At 39.3% G+C, this 22,222-nt stretch overlaps 1 protein-coding gene across 9 annotated transcripts in view; it reads right to left on the reverse strand.

The window, feature by feature from the left end:
* ZNF148 (zinc finger protein 148) overlaps positions 1-22,222 on the reverse strand; it is a 139,131-nt gene that overhangs the window by 40,507 nt on the left and 76,402 nt on the right. The window lies entirely within an intron of this gene.

Genomic DNA, 22,222 nt, shown 5'->3' on the forward strand with positions numbered 1-22,222 from the left:
GGCGTGGTGTTAACTACACAATAAATATAGAACTACTACAAGAAAATTAAGATATCAACAATATTATCTATATTCAGATATCAGTTTTCACAGATATGAAGAGCTGTTTGTCCTAAAAAAGAATACAGTAAACCCTCAATTTTGTTGACCTAGATTTAATGGACTCTGGATTCAACAGACAAAATTTCCAATCCATAAGTCATAGATGAAAATTAACATCCTATTAATTTTAAAATGCTTTTAACCAAGATTTGCTTATAATTAACAGGTTATTTTTTTTGTTAACTCACTGTTATTTTTAACAAACTTTAGCAAATAGGCCATATGTTATAGTAAAAGAACTGTAGTAATTTCACCGATGTAAATATTACATATCTACAACTATAGTCTATATATTAAATCCAAGAGTCACCGCTCATAAACAATGTGTAGTGAATGATCACACCCACCACTCAAGTAGGAACTGGTTCTGTTATCTTGAGTGGCAGTGGTGTGACTTCCTACTGCAGTTTTAGCTTGTGCTGGATGATGTTCTGGCCTATGCTAAGCCACGCCCTAGCCATGTGCATGTGTTTACTCACAGTGACTGGTGAGTAGACTCACTTATCAGACCTATTCAGTATATATTTGAAATTACTGTAATACATGCAGGAAACTTTTCTGTGAAATTAAACTTTTCACACATACTTAATTTTAATGACACAAATGTGTCTATATAAGTAAAAACAGATAAATTAACTAATTTGTCAAATTTTTAATATACCCATTTGGAAAACATACTTTATTATATAACTAGAGGCCTGGAGCACGAGGGTGGGGTCTGGCCAGCAAGCCCCAATCGGGGCTGATTGGTCTGGGCCAGCTGGGGGGAGGGGCTGCAGGAGGTTAGCCGGCCCCGCCCCCGATTGGGGGGGTGATCAGGGCGGGGCTGGCCAGGGGAGGGGTTGCAGGCTGTTGGCTGGCCGGCCCCGCCCCCTGGTTGAACTTCGGGTTGAAGGTACAATTTGCATATTTGCCTTTTATTATATAGAATGGACTTTCAGCTTTAACAGACACCCCTCCCCTGAATTAGTCCCTTATATGAGGTTTTAATGTACACAGGGTTCTAAGGTCACTAATGGTAGTGTCAATTCTAAGGAATTGATGGTGTTCAGTCATCCACTGCCACATTTTCAATCCATCTTTGAAATGAAAACAGAAGAATCTTAAAACTAAAAAACTTTCAACTCAAGAAGCTATGAGTTGAAATATTAAAAATGCTTGATCTCTGTACCCAGCCAGCGTGGCTCAGTGGTTGCATGTCAACCTAGGAACCAGGAGATCACAGTTTGATTCTCAGCACATGCCTGGGTTGCGGACTCAATCCCCAATGTGGGGCATGCAGAAAGGAGCCAATCAGTGTTCTCTCTCATCATTGATGTTTCTGTTTCACTCTTTCTCTCTCTCTCTCCCCCGGCCCCTTCTTTCCCTTCCTCTCTGAAATCAATAAAAATATTTAAAAATTTTAAAGATTACATATTTTAAAAAACACTTGACCCTTGCACCACGTGAGGACACCAGAAGATTCATCTGGAAGAGGCCCCTCACCCTATCATGCAGGCATCCTGATCTAAAACTTCCAGCCTCCAGAACATGAGAAATAAGTTTATGTTGTTCATAAGCTTTAAAAAAAAATCCTTGATAATAATCCAGGAAGTAAAATGTGCTAATGATTACATTTTTAAAAATACACTTTAAAGCGTAAGTGCCCATCAGCAGATGAGGGGATTAAAAAACTGTGGTACATCTACACAATGGAATACTACGCCGCTATAAAAAAGAAGGAACTCTTACCACTTGCAACAGCAGGAATGGACCTGGAGAGCATTATGCTAAGCAAAATAAGCCAGTCAGAGAACGATAAATATCACATGATCTCACTCATTGTGGAATATATTGAACAACATAAACTGCTTAACAAAAACAGATCCAAAGACATAGAAGCATCGAACAGACTATCCAACCTCACAGGGAAGGGGGGTAAGAGATCAATCAAAGGACTTAGATGATATGTATGCATATAAGCATAACCAATGGACACAGAAAGTAAGGGGGTGAGGGCATGTGCTGGGATGTGGGAACAGCTGGTGTGAGGTCAATGGGAGAAAAAGGAGACATATGTAATACTTTAAACAACAAAGAATTTAAATAAAACATTAATATTAAATAAATAAATAAAATACACTTTAAAAGATGCAAAAGATTATAAACATCTTACAGATTTATTGTGTAAAGTTGGAAGATACAGTGTGTGAGATTCATGAGGAAAATGCAACATAAACCAGGGATTTCAGACTAATAAAATAAGGAACTGAAAGCTTTCATAAATCCCTAGAATGTAGGCAGTATGAGAATCGCAAATCAAGGAGAACCTTGGCACAAAAACATGATGTAAATGATTATTCAGCCAATAATTACATCAGGTTATAGAACACTAGTGATCATTTTTTATAGCTTCTTTTGGTATCATTATTTGGAGCATTCAAACATGTTATTACCATCTGAAGTGATGGGAACTAAAAGTGACAAACTTGGGCTAAATATGAGACAAGGAGAAATGATAGCAGACCATCTATAAGCATCTGTTGAACTGCTCTGTCCTATCTTGCAGTAGCACTAAAGTAGTTCCAACACTTCTGTCAGCTTACAGATTGCAAAGAAACCATGAAAATATAGCACGAGGCAATAAGAAACAGGGGAAACAGGAACACTTTTTAGAAAAAGTATCAAGTGGAGCATAAGGTAAATGCACAAGTAAGTTCCGAAATACCAATTATTCACAAACCAAGGATGAGCCTTTATATGCAGTGAACAAGATTAATACAATGTATCTGAGCCTATTAGTTATTTTGACATATACAGAAAGTAGTACTTGCATTTTCAAATACAGGGCACACTGTTAACATTGTGAAAGCAGACCCAAATCTAGATATATCAATGGATCAAAGCATTATGAATGTTAATAGGCACATAGCAAGTTACATTTTTAGAATGCTCCAATAGGCTATTGCTGATAAATAGAATAAAGTAATCTCCTCTATATATAACATAATCAACTACACATTGTATATGGTCCAGCCTAAGGTGTAAAGAAAAGAAGTCAGTAAATACAAAAACTTTAAGTGATAGGTATAATAATAAGACAGCTAGAAAAAGTGAGTTACAAAAAGTCTGAAGAAGCACAACAAAAAAGACACTAATTCATCCATAAGTTACCTACTCTTTTCTTGAGAACTATCTTTAAAAGAAAATGGAGAATCGAAGATGGCGGCATAGGTAAACACCGGAGACTGCGGCCGCAAACAACCACTTCAAAAATACAACTAAAAGACGGAACGGACATCAACCAGAACCACAGGAAGGCTGGCTGAGGAGAGACTCTTCAACTAGAAGGAAAAACAACAGCATTACGAGGCCCAGAGGAGGCGCAGTGTGGAAAATTTAAAGGTACGGTGGTGCGGTGGTGCGCATGCAAAGCGGGCTGGTGGCTGAGGGCGCGGTTGTCGTTTTCAATCAGGAGGGAGTCTCAGACTCTGGGCTACAGATCCGGGCGAGTCTCTAGGGACCCAGGCTCAAACGGGAGAAGCGGGACTGTCTGGCTACGGTCCCTCCGAGGTTTGCAGCGGTTGCGGGGACAGAGAGGCAGAGTCCCTGGGGACAGACTGAGAGCAGCCATAGCTGCTCCCTCCCCCCGCCCTGTTGAGCCCGCCCCGCCCAAGCCCTGCTCAGAGCCATTTGCCGATTGCCTCAGGCAAAGGCTAGATTAACACCTCCCCAGAGGACTGAAGTTTTCCACACAGCTGATTCCCACAGCCAGTCGGCCTGGTGGTCAAATTCCTCTAGTGTTAACTACAACAATTAAGGCTTGGCTAGAACAAGACTGCGCACAAAGACCACAAGGGGGTGCACCAAGAAAGCATAAAAGATGCGGAGACAAAAAAACATGACAGAAATGGAGGATATGGAGTTAAAAATCGCAATTTTGAGGGCTTGCAATAAACTTGAGCAGAGCCTCACGAAAACTAATGAGACCCTCGATGCTACGATAAAGAAATTAGAAAGTAAGCATACACGGACTGAAATAAAGAATATTATACTCAATAGCAGACCAGAGGAGCACAAGAATCAAACCAAAGATTTGACAAAAAACACCCAACTGGAAAAGCAAAATGAAAAAAGAATCCGAAAGTGTGAAGATAGTGTAAGGAGCCTCTGGGACAGCTTCAAGCGGACTAATATCAGAATTATAGGAGTGCCAGAAGATGAGAGACAGCAAGATATTGAAAACCTATTTCAAGAAATAATGGCAGAAAACTTCCCCCACCTGGTGAAAGAAATGGACTTACAGGTCCAAGAAGCGCAGAGAACCCCAAACAAAAGGAATCCAAAGAGGACCACACCAAGACACATCATAATTAAAATGCCAAGAGCAAAAGACAAAGAGAGAATCTTAAAAGCAGCAAGAGAAAGAGACTCAATTACCTACAAGGGAATACCCATATGACTGTCAGCTGATTTCTCAACAGAAACTTTGCAGGCCAGAAGGGAATGGCAAGAAATATTCAAAGTGCTGAATACCAAGAACCTACAACCAAGATTACTTTATCCAGCAAAGCTATCATTCAGAATTGAAGGTCAGATAAAGAGCTTCACAGATAAGGAAAAGCTAAAGGAGTTCATCACCACTAAACCAGTATTACACGAAATACTGAAAGGTATCCTTTAAGAAGAGGAAGAAGAAAAAGGTAAAGATACAAATTGTGAACAACAAACATGCATCTATCAACAAGTGAATCTAAGAATCAAGTGAATAAATAATCTGATGTACAGAATGAACTGGTGATTATAATGAATCAGGGACATAGAAAGGGAATGGACTGACTATTCTTGGGGGGGAAAGGGGAATGGGAGATTCGGGAAGAGACTGGACAAAAATCGTGCACCTATGGATGAGGACAGTGGGTGGGGAGTGAGGGCGGAGGGTGGGGCGGGAACTGGAAGGAGGGGAGTTATGGGGGAGGGGAAGAGGAATAAATGTAATCTGAACAATAAAAATTTAATTAAAATAAAAATAAAAAAATAAAAAAATAAAAAATAAATAAAAAAGAAAATGAAGTTCTCTTTAAAAGAAAAGTTTTACTTTTCACCTATGTAAAATGAAATGTAATTAATCAAAGCAAGCATCTACACCTGGGTGATATTTGGAAAGATTGGTTTGCTAGATTTTCAAAACATATTTATTAAAGCAACATGAAAACAATAAACTAGGAAGTATGGTAATTTCTTAAAAAACAAAAATAGCCCTGGTCAGTGTGGCTCAGTTGGTTGAAGCATCATCCCATGCACAAAAGGTCTCGGGTTCAATTCCCGGCTGGGGCGCATACAGGATGGCAACTGATCGATGTTTCTCTGACATCAATGTTTTTCTCTCTCTCTCCTTTCTCTTCTTCTCTCTCTAAAATCAATACAAACATATTCTCAGGTGAGGATTAAAAATATAATTAATTTTAAAATAAAAAAAAATATATAACTGCTGGTTTCTTCCTCATCACTTGTTTTACTATTTTACCTAGACCCATGTGAAACCTCATGCCTACCTTTGAGGGGTAAATTTCAATGCTGCTCTTACTACTAAACCAGAGCTGCCATTAACACTGTCACAAACACCCTACCCATCCTTCTTTCATAAGATTTGACTAAACCCAGACATTTCTCCACTTAAACTCTAAGACTCACCCACCGATTAAAGCTCCCTCGGGGTCTCCCACTATGAGAGTGGGGAAGCTGGCAGGCAAGACTCCCATGTCATATCTTCCCTCTACACTCATGTAACTTCTTCCTCGGCATCCTTAGAAAACTTTTGAGTGCTACAGTATCAATACTTCCTCACCCCTTACCATGGTCAAAGCTGGTTCTTTCTTGCTAGTTCTAAAATATATCTCATAATTATTCTGATGTTTTCCCAACCTTAAACATAAATAGACTTCTCTGTATGAAAAATTCTTTTCCTTAATTCTAATACTAATAACTCAAGCCCAGAACACAGAATAATTCTTTCTTTTTCAAGACTTATTTCACTATTTCTGATTAAAAAAAATGAAAGAAAGAACTGTCTTGGTTTGGGGGCTGGGTAAAAAAGGTGAAGGGATTAAGCAAAACACACACACACAACACCCATAGACACAGACAACAATATCGTGATTATCAGAGGGAAAGGAGAGTCAAGGGGGGTGCGGGGGGATAGGAGAGAGTGACAAATGGTGCTGAAAGGAGACTTGATTTGGGCTGGTGAACACACAATATACAGATGATGTATTACAGAACTGTGTACTTGAAACCTTTATAATTTTATTTGCCAATGTCACCCCAATAAATTCAATTTAAAAACTAATCTATACATTATCTTGATATTTGAAAATAAGATATTCTTTTTTGGTACTTTCCATAACAGCTTTACTTATTTATTCAACAGTCAGTAAGTGCCTGCCATATGCTAAAATTCAGTCTAAAATAACACAACAAAAGCTTTAAATTTACTGAGATTCTAATATGTGTAAAGCATAATGCTAGACACTGAGAACAGATTCTAAATATAAGGTCTCCTTCATCAACAAAACGAAAAGTCAACCTACTGAATGGAAGAAGATATTCACCAATGATATATCCAATAAGCAGCTAATACCCTTATTTTAACTTTATTTTTTAAATATATTTTATTGATTTCATATAGAAAGGAAGAGGGAGAGAGAGATAAAAACATCACCAATTGACTACCTCGCATACGTCCCCCACTGGGGACCAAGCCCACAACCTGGTTCATAGGTCAATGCTCAACCACTGAGCCACACTGACCAGGCTAATACCCCTTATTTTTAAAGAACTTATTTATTAAAAAACTCATATAACCCCCCAAAACAAACAAACAAACAATCCAATTAAAAAGTAAGGAGAGGACCTGAATATACACTTCTCCAAAGAGGACATACAGATGGCCAACAGACATATGAAAAGATGTTTAATGTCACTAATCATCAGAGAAATGCAAATTAAAACCGCAATCAGGTATCATCTCATACCTGACAGAATACCTATCATCTACAAATCAACAAACAAGTGTTGGTGAGGATGTGAAAAAGAGAAACTGTTGGTGGGAATGCAGATTGGTGCGGCCACTATGTAAAACAATGGAGGGTGCCCTAACTGGTTTGGCTCAGTGGATAGAGCGTCAGCCTGCGGACTGAAGGGTCCCGGGTTCGATTCCGGTCAAGGGCATGTACCTTGGTTGCGGGCACATCCCCAGTAGGAGGTGTGCAGGAGGCAGCTGATCGATGTTTCTCTATCATCGATGTTTCTAACTCTCTATCCTTCTCCCTTCCTCTCTGTAAAAAATCAATAAAATATATTTTTTAAAAAATAAATAAATAAATAAAAATAAAACAGTGGAGGGTACTCAAAAATTAAAAACGGAACTGCCTTGTGACCCAGAGATTTCACTTCTGAGCATATATCCAAAGAAACCCAAAACACTAATTTGGAAGTATATATGCACCCCTATATTCACTGCAGCATTTTTACAGAAGCCAAGATATGGAAAAAAAAATATGGAAAAGCAACCCTAGTACCCATCAGCAGATGAGTGGATATAAAAAGAGTGGGACATATATACAATGGAATATTAGCCATAAAAAAGAATGAAATCTTACAATTTGTGACAGCATGGATGGACCTAGAGAGTATTATACTAAGTGAAATAAGTCAGGCAGAGAAAGACAAATGCCATATGATTTCACTTATATGTGGACTCTAAAGAACAAAATAAAGGAACAAACAAAACAGGAAAAGATTTATAGATACAGAGACCAGACTAATGGCTACAAGAGGGGAGAGGGATTCGGAGGCTGGGTAAAAAGGTGAAAGGATTAAGAGGATTGGTAGTTACAAAATAATCAATGGGGATGATGTAAAGTGCAGCATAGGGAATATAATCAATAATACTGTAATAACTAGGTATGGTGCCAGGTGGGTACTTGAAATACCAGGGGATCACTTGTAAAGTATATGATTGTCTAACCACTACACTGTAACCTGAAACTAACACAAAATGATAATGTAAAGTATAATTGAAAAATAAAATTTTAAATAAATAGTCTCCTTTTCAAAGTTCTTCACATGTAAATGGGGAATTTTGATGCATTAGCATAAATAAATAAATAAATAAACTAATTCAAGACAGCACATGTTGGGCTCAACCTAAATGAATGGAACAGGGTATAAGGGCAGGAATGAAAGTGAGAAATTAATCAGATTTGATATAACTGCAAAAGGCTTCATGGTTGAAGCACAGGACTTAAGCAGAATTACAAATTTATCATGTATATCTCTCGTTTATATTTTGCTTCCAAACCTGCTATTCTCCTCGACGTCTTTCTTCCAGACTCAATGTTAAAAAGTGATACAACAAATGTAATTGTACCTAAAATAATGTTGCCAGACCCAGTAGGTAATGAATAAATATTTTATTTTGTTTACAAATTTTGGTCTACCCAACTCCCAGAAAAGAAGGTGATTGATTCCTTAGAATGAACTTGTCCTTCTCTTCAGTCTCAATGTCCTACATTCCTATCCAGCAGCATCCAGTTCATTTCAATTAACCTTATCAACCTTGCTGTTTTAGGGTATTACCATCTCCCCAATATGTTCTTCCATGAATAAATTAATATAAAACTGTTTTCTTGTTATTTCCCCAATGAGGGATCTACCATAACTCCTTGTTGCCCATGTTATAATTATATACTCCCAGCTCAGCTTTCAAGATTCTTTATGATGTACTTTACAGAAAAGACCTAGGACATTTGACAGAAGTATCTGTCCTTAACCAACTCTACTCTCCTTTCAATTTTCAATTTTAATTTTTGGTATTCTCATTCATCTTCCTGTCCCTATTTGAGTAAAAAGTCATGGTATCTTTGTGCTTTCCTCTTTACTCTGTGCTATGATTCCATTCCTACCCATCTCCAAGGCTCTGCTGCTTCACTCTCTCCAAAATAATCTCTTACTCCACCAGCTACTTCTCTGCCTAAAAGCACACTTAAACTTCCCCTATAAAAAAAATTCTCCAAAATTCTTCTAACAACTTCCTTCTTCTGATGGCCAAACTTTTTGAAAGAAGTATCTCTAGTAAGCACGCAGACAAAACAACTGCTCCCAAATTTATTCTAAGAGTAAAAGTACTACATAGCCAAATAAAAAAAAAGGATGTGTTTAACTATCACTAGGAGGAATTTGTTTCAAAATACTGCCTAGGAAACAAGTTGAATCAAGGTGACCACAAATAGAGCAAGTGTTAAAACATAAAAAGAAAGATACTAGTATTACACAATTAATCGTACTACAAACATGCTCTCTAAAGAATGTTAGCAATATTTGGGAGTATTCATGGAGTCCAAAAAAAAAAAAAAAATTAAGATCAAGCATATAACTGTCTGTGTGTGTGTGTGTGTGTGTGTGTGTGTGTGTGTTTGCAGAATGGTTTTGGCAAGAAGAGTTAGGGGTAACCAGCCAACAGGAAAATTTCTGATTCAAAGCTCACCAAGCCACAGAACAGGGTGGGGACAGGCAGTAGCAGACTGATGGACAGTACTTTGTGTGAATCATGAACCATAACCCTCCCTTCCAACTAACCCAGTGATGGCGAACCTATGACACACGTGTCAGAGGTGACACGTGAACTCATTTTTTGGGTTGATTTTTCTTTGTTAAATGGCATTTAAATATATAAAATAAATATCAAAAATATAAGTCTTTGTTTTACTATGGTTGCAAATATCAAAAAATTTCTATATGTGACACAGCACCAGAGTTAAGTTAGGGTTTTTCAAAATGCTGACACGCCGAGCTCAAAAGGTTCGCCATCACTGGACTAACCTGTGATTGCATGCATAATTTTGAAAGGAACTACATTCATCAGAGTTTGAGAAAGTCCACAACTATCTTTCAATAACGAAAAGGTTAAGGGGTCTACAATTCAAAAAAACATTCTAGTCTACTTCCTTATGATATTTCTCACTATAAATTTGCATTTGGCTTGTTATACCAGCATCTTATAATTTAGATAATCCTATATAATAAAAGCCTAATATGCTAAGTGTCCGGTCATCCAGTAGGCCATTCAACCAATCAAAGCATAAAATGCTAATGATATGCTAAGGCCGCCCAACTGCTCACTATGACGTGCACTGACCACCAGGGGGCAGACACTCCGACCGGTAGGTTAGCTTGCTGCTGGGGTCTGGCCGATCAGGACTGAGCGAGACAGGCTAGACATACCCTGGAGCCCTCCCGCAATCCCTCCCGGCTGGCCAACCTCCCACATCCCTCCCCAGCCCCGATCGTGTACCAGTGGGGTCCCTCAGCCTGGCCTGCACCCTCTCGCAATCCGGAGCCCCCCGGGATATCGGAGAGCCGGTTCCGGCCCAATCCCGCAGACCAGGCTGAGGGACCCCACTGGTGCACAAATTCATGCACCGGGCCTCTAGTTATAAGATAAAGCAGACAGAGTGATCAATTTATCCTACCTGAAATAGTGCTGCCCATCCCAATCCTACCTATCTCACCGGGAAATTCTATTCTCAACTTCCTAACATCATGATTTAAGTTCTCTCCTGTCCTCATGGCAGTTGTTCTGGATCCATCCCTCTAGAATATCTTTTATCCCACCTCTATTTTGTAAGAGTTTCAGTAAATCTATACCAGTGGTTCACAAATGTGGTCCAGGGACTCCTGAAGGTACCTGACACACTTTCAGGTGGCCCACAAGATCAAAAAAGATTTTCATAATACCTGTTTTTTTGTGATGTTGTTGTTGTTTTTACACTCTCCTCTCACAAGCATACAGAGGTATTTTGCAGAAGCTAACTAACATATGCTGTCACCAGAGACTAAATGAATTAGCAAATTTGAGAATCCAGTTCTCTTAATAAGCCAGACAATAAGATTTGTAAAACAAATGCTAAATTTTGTCTTAAAAAAATAGGGTTAGGTTTCATTTAAAATGTTATATGTTAACATATAAGAGGACCTGTTGTTTATAAATTAGTAAGTAAAATTTTAAATTTCTGTTTTAATTTCTAAAATAGCAAATATTGATATATAACCAACATAAGCAAGAGCTGTTAGGAATCCTTAGCATTTTTCAAGAGTAAAGGAGACCAGAAATTTTGAGGACCACTGACCTAGATACTTAACTATATTCTGCATTCCCTGATTCTTCTCCATTCAATCTTTTTTAATACAGATGCCAGGGCCCCAGCAACATAATGAAATTACTATTAATTTCATTGTCTGATGCTTTTAGGGGGGTTAGTAGACATACATGTATTTCCTAACACTGTCTGCTGAGATCACCAAGAGCAAGGACATTCAACACCTAGCACTCAAAACTTTAGTTTCTAAATACCATGATCCAAATAAAAGAACTGGGGTTCCTTGAAGTGACTGACTCCAAAGTTGAGCAGGGGAAAATATAAGACAACCTTGGGACATCTTGTGGTGCCAGAAGTGAAAATGCCTGAAAAAAGATCAGCACATGTCAAAGGACACAAAGCAATCTGAAAGAGCTCCTAATGGCAAGGCTGGGACAATTTGAGCAACAAAATAAATAATGTCAGTATTGGGTTATAAGTCACAGAAAACAATGGATAGCCATTCTATCCTATATAATAAAAGGCTAATATGCAAATCAACCAAACGGCAGAACAACCGATTGCTATGATGCACACTGACCACCAGGGGACAGATGCTCAATATAGGAGCTGCCCCCTGGTCAGTGCACTCCCACAGGCGGAGTGCCGTTCAGCCAGAAGCCAGAAGCCAGGTTCATGACTGGTGAGTGCAGCGGCGGTGGTGGGAGCCTCTCTCGCAGTCCAGGAGCCCTCGGGGGATGTCCGACTGACGCTCCCAGAGGGAGCGGGCCTAAGCCAACAGTCGGACATCCCCCGAGGGCTTCTCAACTGCGAGAGGGCGCAGGCTGGGCTGAGGGACCCCCCCTATCCCGAATGCACAAATTTCGTGCACTGGGCCTCTAGTTCTGATAGAAACTGGGAAAATAAATGGGAGAAAGGGGCCCTACAATTAACAAAATACAGAAGAAATGAGAAAAATACAAATCATAATTAAGCAAACACATTAATAATAATAGCCAGTAGGGTCCACCAACGGATGCTAAAATCAGTAGGTAAAAATTTGAAGAAAATCAGAATATTTAAACAGATTCAAAGTACCTCCTCCAAGATATCTGTCAATTACAAAGGGAAAACTAATGACTTTAGTGGGGAAAACTGGCAGGTATCACCTTAATAAAGAATCATAGTTAATATCTCTGGTAATAAGACATACCCACTTTTTGCACTACCTGATATGAGGCACTGGGAACACAACATCACTTCTGTGGGACTGACAAAAAATGTAGAGCCTCAAGCTAATCATGAGAAAGCATCAGACAAATTCAAACTGAGAAATTCTACAAAACAACTAATATTCATCAAGTGTCAAGATCATAAAAGATAAGGAAAGACTGAGCAATGCTACAGAATAAAGGAGACTTAAGAAGATACAACAACTAAATGAAATGTGGAATTCTGAATTGAATCCCGGTTTAGGAAAAGGCCACTAAGGGAAAAACAAATATAAATAAGATCTATAAAATTACTAGTGAATAGCATTTTACCAGCATTAAGTTCCTGGTTTGGTAACTATACTATGGTTGAATAAGCTTTAATATTAGAGGAAGCTGGGTGATGGGTTTATGTGAGCTCTGTACTACTATGATTTTTTTCTAGCTACAAAAATATTTAGCATCCCAAACTTACCAAATTGTATATATTAAATATGTGCAGACTTTTGTGTATAAATTATACCTCAATAAAGCTGTTTTTAAAATATTCAATATTTATATGGTATTCTACAAATCTGTGATTCCTCAGCATAATAAACTCAGATGTATCTAACATTTACTATGTGCCAAACACTGTCCCAGTTGCTAGAAGACAATGGTTGGGAGAGTTGGGGGCGAGGTCCATGGTTTCTAGACTGCACTCTATTACATGTAATCCTACAATAACACTATGAGGTTAGTTCTTTTCATCTCATCCTAAAAATAAGAAAACTAAAGCTCACAAAGGTTAGGTTACTTGTCTAAAATCCCTTTAAGAGGGGAAACCAAAATTTAAACAAATCTTCCAAATCCAGCAACTCAGATTCAGACGACTGTGATCTGTGAATTACTTTTTATCCTTATGTTGCCAACAAGAAAACTAAAACTTCAGGGAATTAAGTGTCTTACCCAAACTATTAAGTTTCAAAACTAGGACTTTGGGAGAAACCAAGATGGCGGCACAGGTAAACATCGGAGTTTGCTGCCTCGAACAACCACTTTAAAAATACAACTAAAAGACGGAACGGACATCACCCAGAACCACAGGAAGGCTGGCTGAGGAGAGACTCTTCAACTAGAAGGAAAAACAACAGCATTACGAGGCCCAGAGGAGGCGCAGTGTGGAAAATTTAAAGGTACGGTGGTGCGGCGGTGCGCGCGCAAAGCGGGCTGGTGGCTGAGGGCGCGGTTGTCATTTTCAATCAGGAGTGAGTCTCAGACTCTGGGCTACAGATCCGGGCGAGTCTCTAGGGACCCAGACTCAAACGGGAGAAGCGGGACTGTCTGGCTACGGTCCCTCCGAGGTTTGCAGCGGTTGTGGGAACAGAGAGGCAGAGCCCCTGGAGACGGACTGAGAGCAGCCATAGCTGCTCCCTCCCCCCGCCCTGTTGAGCCCGCCCCGCCCAAGCCCTGCTCAGAGCCATTTGCCGATCGCCTCAGGCAAAGGCTGGACTAGCGCCTCCCCAGAGGACTGAAGTTTTTCACACAGCTGATTCCAACAGCCAGTCGGCCTGGTGGTCAAATCCCTCTAGTGTTAACTACAACAATTAAGGCTTGGCTAGAACAAGACTGCGCACAAAGACCACAAGGGGGTGCACCAAGAAAGCATAAAAGATGCGGAGACAAAAAAACATGACAGAAATGGAGGATATGGAGCTAAGAATCGCAATTTTGAGGGCTTGCTATAAACTTGTGCAGAGCCTCACGAAAACTAATGAGACCCTCGATGCTACGATAAAGAAATTAGAAAGTAAGCATACACGGACTGAAATAAAGAATATTATACCCAATAGCAGACCAGAGGAGCACAAGAATCAAACCAAAGATTTGACAAAAAACACCCAACTGGAAAAGCAAAATGAAAAAAGAATCCGAAAGTGTGAAGATAGTGTAAGGAGCCTCTGGGACAGTTTCAAGCGTACCAACATCAGAATAATAGGGGTGCCAGAAGATGAAAGACAGCAAGATATTGAAAACCTATTTCAAGAAATAATGACAGAAAACTTCCCCCACCTGGTGAAAGAAATGGACTTACAGGTCCAAGAAGCGCAGAGAACCCCAAACAAAAGGAATCCAAAGAGGACCACACCAAGACACATCATAATTAAAATGCCAAGAGCAAAAGACAAAGAGAGAATCTTAAAGGCAGCAAGAGAAAGAGACTCAATTACCTACAAGGGAATACCCATACGACTGTCTTCTGATTTCTCAACAGAAACTTTGCAGGCCAGAAGGGAATGGCAAGAAATATTCAAAGTGCTGAATACCAAGAACCTACAACCAAGATTACTTTATCCAGCAAAGCTATCATTCAGAACTGAAGGTCAGATAAAGAGCTTCACAGATAAGGAAAAGCTAAAGGAGTTCATCACCACTAAACCAGTATTACACTAAATACTGAAAGGTATCCTTTAAGAAGAGGAAGAAGAAAAAGGTAAAGATACAAATTGTGAACAACAAACATGCATCTATCAACAAGTGAATCTAAAAATCAAGTGAATAAATAATCTGATGTACAGAATGAAAAAAAAAAAAAAAGTTTCAAAACTAGGACTTTAAACCAAGACTGTATATCATTTAACCTGGTGTTATTTCCATTAATAAATCTAAATTATTCAAACTTATTTAAAAATGACTTTTGCATGAACATATTTTATTTTTCCACATATGAACTATAGTTTGCCAGAATGTGCAAAAAATTTCTAGTGGTTCTATAACATCTACTACTAAAGGAAAAGAAAATAATTTTTAAAAGAGCAAAGTAGACAAAACACCAATAATATTTACATGAAGCATAAGACTTGAGTTTTAATCCCACCTCTTCCAATTATTATCTGGGAAAACTTGGCTTCCAGAAGTAGTATGGCAAAGAAAGAAAAGCATAGGTTGGAGTTACAGGAAACACAATCTAATTCCAAATAGTAATATTAGCAGGAAAGCTGATCAACTAAATTTTAATCATTTGAAATTTTTTCACCTGTAAAATGGAGGAAATAATCCTCATGGAATTTCTATAGAGTTAAGAGATTACATACATAAAGCATCAACTTTAGTACACAGCAGTACATAGTAGATTCTTGATGCCACTTATTATAATTTCCTCATGTATTAATTAGTGGCAGTAGTGATATCCAACTCATACACATCAAAATATCAAATGAGATTACATCAAGAGCATCTTAAAAACTTCCAAATTCTACTCAAATATTTATGGTTATTAATTACTAGAAGCCCGTTGCATGAATATTCATGCAAGAATAGGCCTTCTTTCCCCTGGCTGCCTGCACAAGGCGGGCTCGCTCCAGCAGCCTGTACAGCGGCGGCAGAGGCGGGAGGACTGGAGAGGTTGGGTGTGCTAGTACGTTTCACTTTCCCATTGTGAAAGTGGGATGCAACTGGCCCCCTTCCTCATCCTCTTCCTCTTCCTCTTCCGCCCTCCCACTCCTGCCCGCCCACCCTCCCCTCTTGATTTGGTGAGATAGGGAGGAGGGAGATCTGATAATTTGGGTTACTGTGTAGATGGCCTCTTTCATCTATTCAAAACAAAGCTGAGCCACCTGCTGCTGCCGCCACAGCTGCCACCATCGCCCCTTGGCTGGCCTGGGGTGCGCTAACTGTGCACCAAGCGAGCTCCCTCGCGCATCCGTGCCCCACGGGGTTGCTCCAACGCTAGGGTTTTTTTTACCAGAGCAGCGGGGAAGAGGTGGGGTAGAGGGAGACACCAGACACTGGGAGCTACGACCTCAGGCATCAGAGGGTTGCCTCTGAGGCCGGGGGCTGGACCACAGGGAGGCGGCAAGGATGGTTGACAGGTGTGGAGCGCGGCAGGGAGGCCCTGAGGAGGTGCACTGCCCAGAGGCCCAGAGCAGCTGGGGGTTGGGGCTGCCGCCATCTTTGTCAGGTTAATTTGCATACTCGCTCCTGATTGGCTGTGTACGTCGCGAAGTGACGGTCAGTTTAAATTTTTCTTTTTTATTAGATAAGATTATACAATTACAGATGAGTAATTCCTTCGATACAAAAAGAGATACCAATTTCTATAAAACATCACTTAAACATTCTATTTTCTAAAACTCAATATTGCCAAAAATAATCTTTCCTTTCACATTAGAACATCCATCCAAATTCCTCGTTTTTCAATAAGCTATATTATCCCAGTCTTCTATCTAAAGACAACTTTTATTTTTCTTTTACATTTCCCCCAAAACCAACTCCAGTTGTTTTCCTCAACATCATACAAATTCTAGAAATTATATTTCACATTTCCTACTCTAGATCATTTATGAAGATATTAAGTTTGGAGTTTCATACTCTACCAAAGGGAGAACTGGTCAACTTCTCTCACCTACAAACTGGCCAGTATAAACCTAGAGCCTTAAAAAATCTTAGCTCAGTGCATGGAGCGTCAGCCTGCGGACTGAGGAGTCCTGGGTTCACTTCTGGTCAAGGGCACATGCCAGATTGCGGGCTCAATCCCCAGATTGGGGGTGTGCAGGGGGCGGCCTATCGGTGATTCTCTCTCATCACTGATGTTTCTACCTCTCTCTCCCCCTCTCCCTTCCTCTCTGAAATCAAAAAAATATATATTGAAGAAATAATCACATGACAACAATGTCTACATATAACATCACATTATTTATATAACTTTTAAAGTGCAAATAGCCTACTAAGTCTAGTTTTCAATAATAAACAGTGAAGTAAATTACAATATAGCTATATGACATTATGCAGTTAGAAAACTTACTTCTGAATAACATTGATGACAGTGAAATATTCATGCTTTAAGGTTAAGTTATGAACATATAGACATTTACAATTTTATACAAACACAAATACATATGCATGTAGCAAATTTTATACAAATACACAAATACATCACAAAAAATAAAAAAGGAAACACTAAAATGCTAACAATGAAATGTTAGTAGTTATAGTAAAACCACAGCAATTTTTATCTTCTCTAGAGTTTTCAAATTTTTTAGCATTTTCTCAAACAAGTATGTGTTACTTCATAATCTTAAAAAAGTATTAAGTTCAGTCTTAATATAAATCCCTGCCATTAATTTAAAAACATACTTATCATTATCTTAATATACTGAGTTGTTTTAAAAACTGCAACATTAGGCAGAAAAATAAAACAAAAAATTTCTATGAATGAATGGGGGAGGGGGGCAATCAAGTAAATCTTGATTCCTATCTCACATTAGCAAAAATCAATTCCAAATAGACTATTCACCTAAATGAAAGGGGGGAAAAAACCATAAAAGCTTCTAGAAGTTAACAAAGGAAAATATCTTAATGACCTTGGGGTAGGCAGAGAATTCTTAAACACCAACCAAAAGAAAAAGACTTATACCTGGTAAACTGAACTTTATAAACATTAACTTCTGTTTATTGAAAGAGTAAAAAGGCAAATCAGAGTAGAAAAGGTAACTGATTATATATATATATACACACACACACATTTATATATTTAAACATATATAACTAAAAAATGGATAAAGAACTCTTACCACAAATCTGTAAGAGAAAGAAACCTAATAGAAAAATAAGCAAAAGGTAAGTTTGTACCTTACAAAAAAAACAATATCCAAATTGCCAGTAAACATGAAAAGGTACTTGATTACATTAGTTATCAGTAAAATGCAACCTAAAATCACATTGCAATACTACTACTAAACCACCAAAATGGCTAAAATTAAAAGCACTGACAATACCAATTTTCAAGAACATGGAGCAATTAGTATGAATTGGCAAAACCACTTAGAAAAACTTCTGATAATATCTACTACAGATGACCATATACACACCCAGCATATTCAATCCTAAGTATATAACCAACAGAAATGACTCCGTACATGCACCAAGACACATCCAAGAATACCCACAGCAGCACTTTTCATAACAGTCAACATCTTGAAACAATCTAAATATCTACACTAGAATGAACACATCTTGATATATTTTTATCAACTGATGATTATACAGAAATGCGAATAAACTACTGCTACATGCAATAATATGAATGTATTTCATAAACAATGCAAAACAACAACAGCAGATACTAAAGTAGAGAGTTAATGAATCTATTTATACTGAATTTAAAATCAGGTAAAACTGCCCTGGCTGGTGAGCTCACGGGTTAGAGCGTTGGTCTGCGAACCAGAGGGTCTTGGGTTCAATTCCCAGTCAAGGGCATATACCTGGGTTGTAGGTTTGTTCCCCAGCTCTGGTTGGGGAAAGAGACAACTAATCTTTCTCTTCTCTCTCTCGCTCTCACTCTCTCTCTCTCTCTCCCCTCCTCTCCACACCCCCTTCTACTCTGTAAAAATCAATGGGAAAAATAAGTTCACTCCTCAGGTGAGGATTAAAAAAATAAATCAGGTAAAACTAATGGACCATGATAAAAGTATTAGGACAATGGTTATCTTTAAGAATTACAGGAGGGTTGTAAGAGGAACAGAAGGGGGTGGGAAGGCCTCTGGGATACTGATAATATTCTATATCTTAACCTGGGTAGTGGTTACACAAGGATGTTCACTTTGAGAAAATTCATCACTTATAATTTGTGTCCTTTTCTGTTTGAATGTTATATTTCACTTAAAGACATACACCTAGAGAAGAGATTTTTCAAACCTTTCCATCACATAGCACACAAAAACTAATTACTAAAATTCTGCAGCACACCAGTTGAAAATCACTGATCTAGAGAAATAGTGCAGCTATATACAGATATAGATACAAGGAACATGCTTGTATATAAAGAAATCTATGTCTTTTATCTATACATACAAGCATGATCCTTTCACCATTATTTCATTCAAAGAAATCTAGTAATAATGTAAATATCCATCAATAGGGGAGTAGTTAAATAAAATAAGGTATACCATTAAATCAGATGTTAAAATAAGTAAGCCAGTTTATATAAATAACATGGAAATTTCTATGTTATTAAATAATGCAAATTTCAAAACCATACAAATAGCCTGGCCAGCATGGCTCAGTGGTTGAGTGTCAACCTATGAACCAGGAGGTCATGGTTGGATTCCCGGTCAGGGCATATGTCCATGTTGCATGCTTGATCCCCAGTGTGGGGCATGCAGGAGGCAGCTGATCAATTCTCTCTCATCATTGATGTTTCTCTCTCTCTCTCTTCCTCTCCCTTCCTCTATGAAATCAATAAAAATGTATTTTTTAAAAAACTAACAAAAAATACAAATAGCATTATCTAATTTATGTAAAACAAAATATATATGTTGTTTTCATAACATCCTATCTAATAATAGAGAAACATGGTAATTAACCGTAACTTCGCTACCCTTCCCATTGGCTAATCAGCGGGATATGCAAATTAACTGCCAGCCTAAATGGCGGCCGGCAGCCAGGCAGCTGAAGCGAACATGAGGCTTGCTTACTCCAATGATGGAGGAAGCCAACGTTCCCCGCCTGCCGCAGCCCTGCTCTGAGCTCCGGATGAAACAATGTTGCAATTATAGAACCTAAACAAACCCCAGAAACCTGCTTTCAGCCAGCGCGGCCTCAGAGCTTAGAGCGGCCAGTGATGGCAACAGAGTTTCAATTATAGAATCTAAACAAACCCAGGTACCTGCTTTCAGCCGGCAACGGCCTCAGAGCTGGAGCTGGCTCTCAGCTCCAGTGACAGCTATAGAAGGTAAATAAATCCCAGAATAAAAAGAAAAAAGAAAAAAGGAGAGGATGGGAGCTTCAGTCGCCCACCAGCTTGAAAACAGCCCTCAGCCCCTCACCCAGACTGGCCAGGCACCCCAGTGGGGACCCCCACCCTGAAGGGGGTGTGACCAGCTGCAAACAGCCATCATCCCCTCATCCAGGCTGTCCAGGCACCCAAGCGGGACCCCCACCCTGATCCGCGACACCCTTCAGGGCAAACCAGCCGGCCCCCACCCATGCACCAGGCCTCTATCCTATATAGTAAATGGATAATATGGAAACTGACCCTAACAGCAGAAGGACTGGGAATGACTGATCACTATGACACACACTGACCACCAGGGGGCAGACGCTCAATGCAGAAGCTGCCCTCTGGTGGTCAGGGCACTCTCACATGGGAGGAGCTCTGCTCAGCCACAAGCCAGGCTGATGGCTGCCAGTACAGTGGTGGTGGTGGGAGCCTCTCCTGCCTCCTCAGCAGCGCTAAGGATGTCTGATTGCAGTTTAGGTCTGCTCCCCGCTGGCAAGTGGACATCCCCCGAGGGCTGCTGGGCTGCCAGAGGGATGTCTGATTGCCATCTTAGGCCCAATCCCCTGGGGAGTGGGCCTAAGCCAGCAGGTGGTCATCCCCTGAGGGGTCCCAGACTGCGAGAGGGCACAGACCGGGCTGAAGGACCCCCCTCTCCCCCTCGAGTGCACAAATTTTTGTGCACCGGGCCTCTAGTATATATTATAATTATAAAATATATTATACAGAAACACACATACATTCTACTCTGTATGTTTGTTTATAAATTAAAATTTCCAGAGGGCTATCAATATTAATAGTTATCACTTTGAATTACAGTAGGCAAGTGTTGAAAACAAGAAACTTTGACTTTGTTCTCTTCTGTACTAATTTTTACAATGACTATGTAGTCCTTTTATAATAAATTACATCACACAATTATGAAAAAGCAAAGTAGACATCTCTAAGACTAAGCTAGCCAGGCTGACCCTTTCAGAGCCTTGTCCATAATGGTTTCCATTTGTGCACTACTCACCTAAATGAGAGAGTATAATTCTAATTCAGTACTACTGTCTCACAATTCCAGATCAATTAATTAGACAGAGATCAGACAGAACAATATTAAGTGTTAGGAAACTGGCAATGTTATTATTTACTAAGAAAGAAATCTTCCATTAACCATTTATGTCCATCTAAAGGGAAAAGATAAAATAAATTGGGTCAAACAATTTAAGTGTATGGGAGGATACTGAAAAACAGACTGTTCTGGTCTATTTTAGCTCCCAAAAATAATCCACTAGAAGAGATACCTTGATTCAACTTACCAGTTTAAATCAATAACAAGCAATATAACATGACTCTCAGCAGGAGAAACTAAAAGCAAGATTACCCACTCCATGTTTTCTGTTCAAATACTAGTTCCTATCAAATAGGGCCAAGTTCTAAGAACCATATAGCATGTGAATAAAATCTTGTTTAAAAACAACACAAAGATGGAACTGATATAAATTACCACCTATTCACCTAAAAATGAGTTCAAACAATAAATCTATTTCTGAAATGATTTCCAAAGAGTATTCTGTAGTATAAAATATTTGAATGGGTGGGGTTGAGGAGAAAGCACTTCTTATACATACAACCCCAATAAAACCCAGTACAATCACTTAAAAAGACAAGAACCCAGACAACCAAGATGGCAGCATAGGTAAACACCTGAACTTGCTGCCACGCACAACCACATTAAAACTACAACTAAAAGACAAAACAAGTATCATCCAGAACCACAGAAAGGCTGGATGAGTGGAAACTCTACAACTAGAAGGAAAGAGAAAAGCACATTGAGTCCGGTAAGAGGTGCAGAGGGGTGGAAGTGTGGAGGTACGGAGGCGTGCACGAAAGGGGCTGGCATCTGGGTACGCTGTTGTCTTTTTCAATCGAGCGGGAGATACAAGCTCCCAACTGCTCTCAACTCCAGTTCCGGGAAAGAATCTGGGGACCCAGACTCATATGGAAAGAAACTGGACTGACTGGCATCGGGCCGGAACGTGAGGGCGGCT

The sequence above is a fragment of the Myotis yumanensis genome, unplaced genomic scaffold (assembly GCF_028538775.1).
Source record: "Myotis yumanensis isolate MYYU_CA2020_CCGP unplaced genomic scaffold, mMyoYum1.0.hap1 SCAF_2, whole genome shotgun sequence".
NCBI classification, from domain to species: domain Eukaryota; kingdom Metazoa; phylum Chordata; class Mammalia; order Chiroptera; family Vespertilionidae; genus Myotis; species Myotis yumanensis.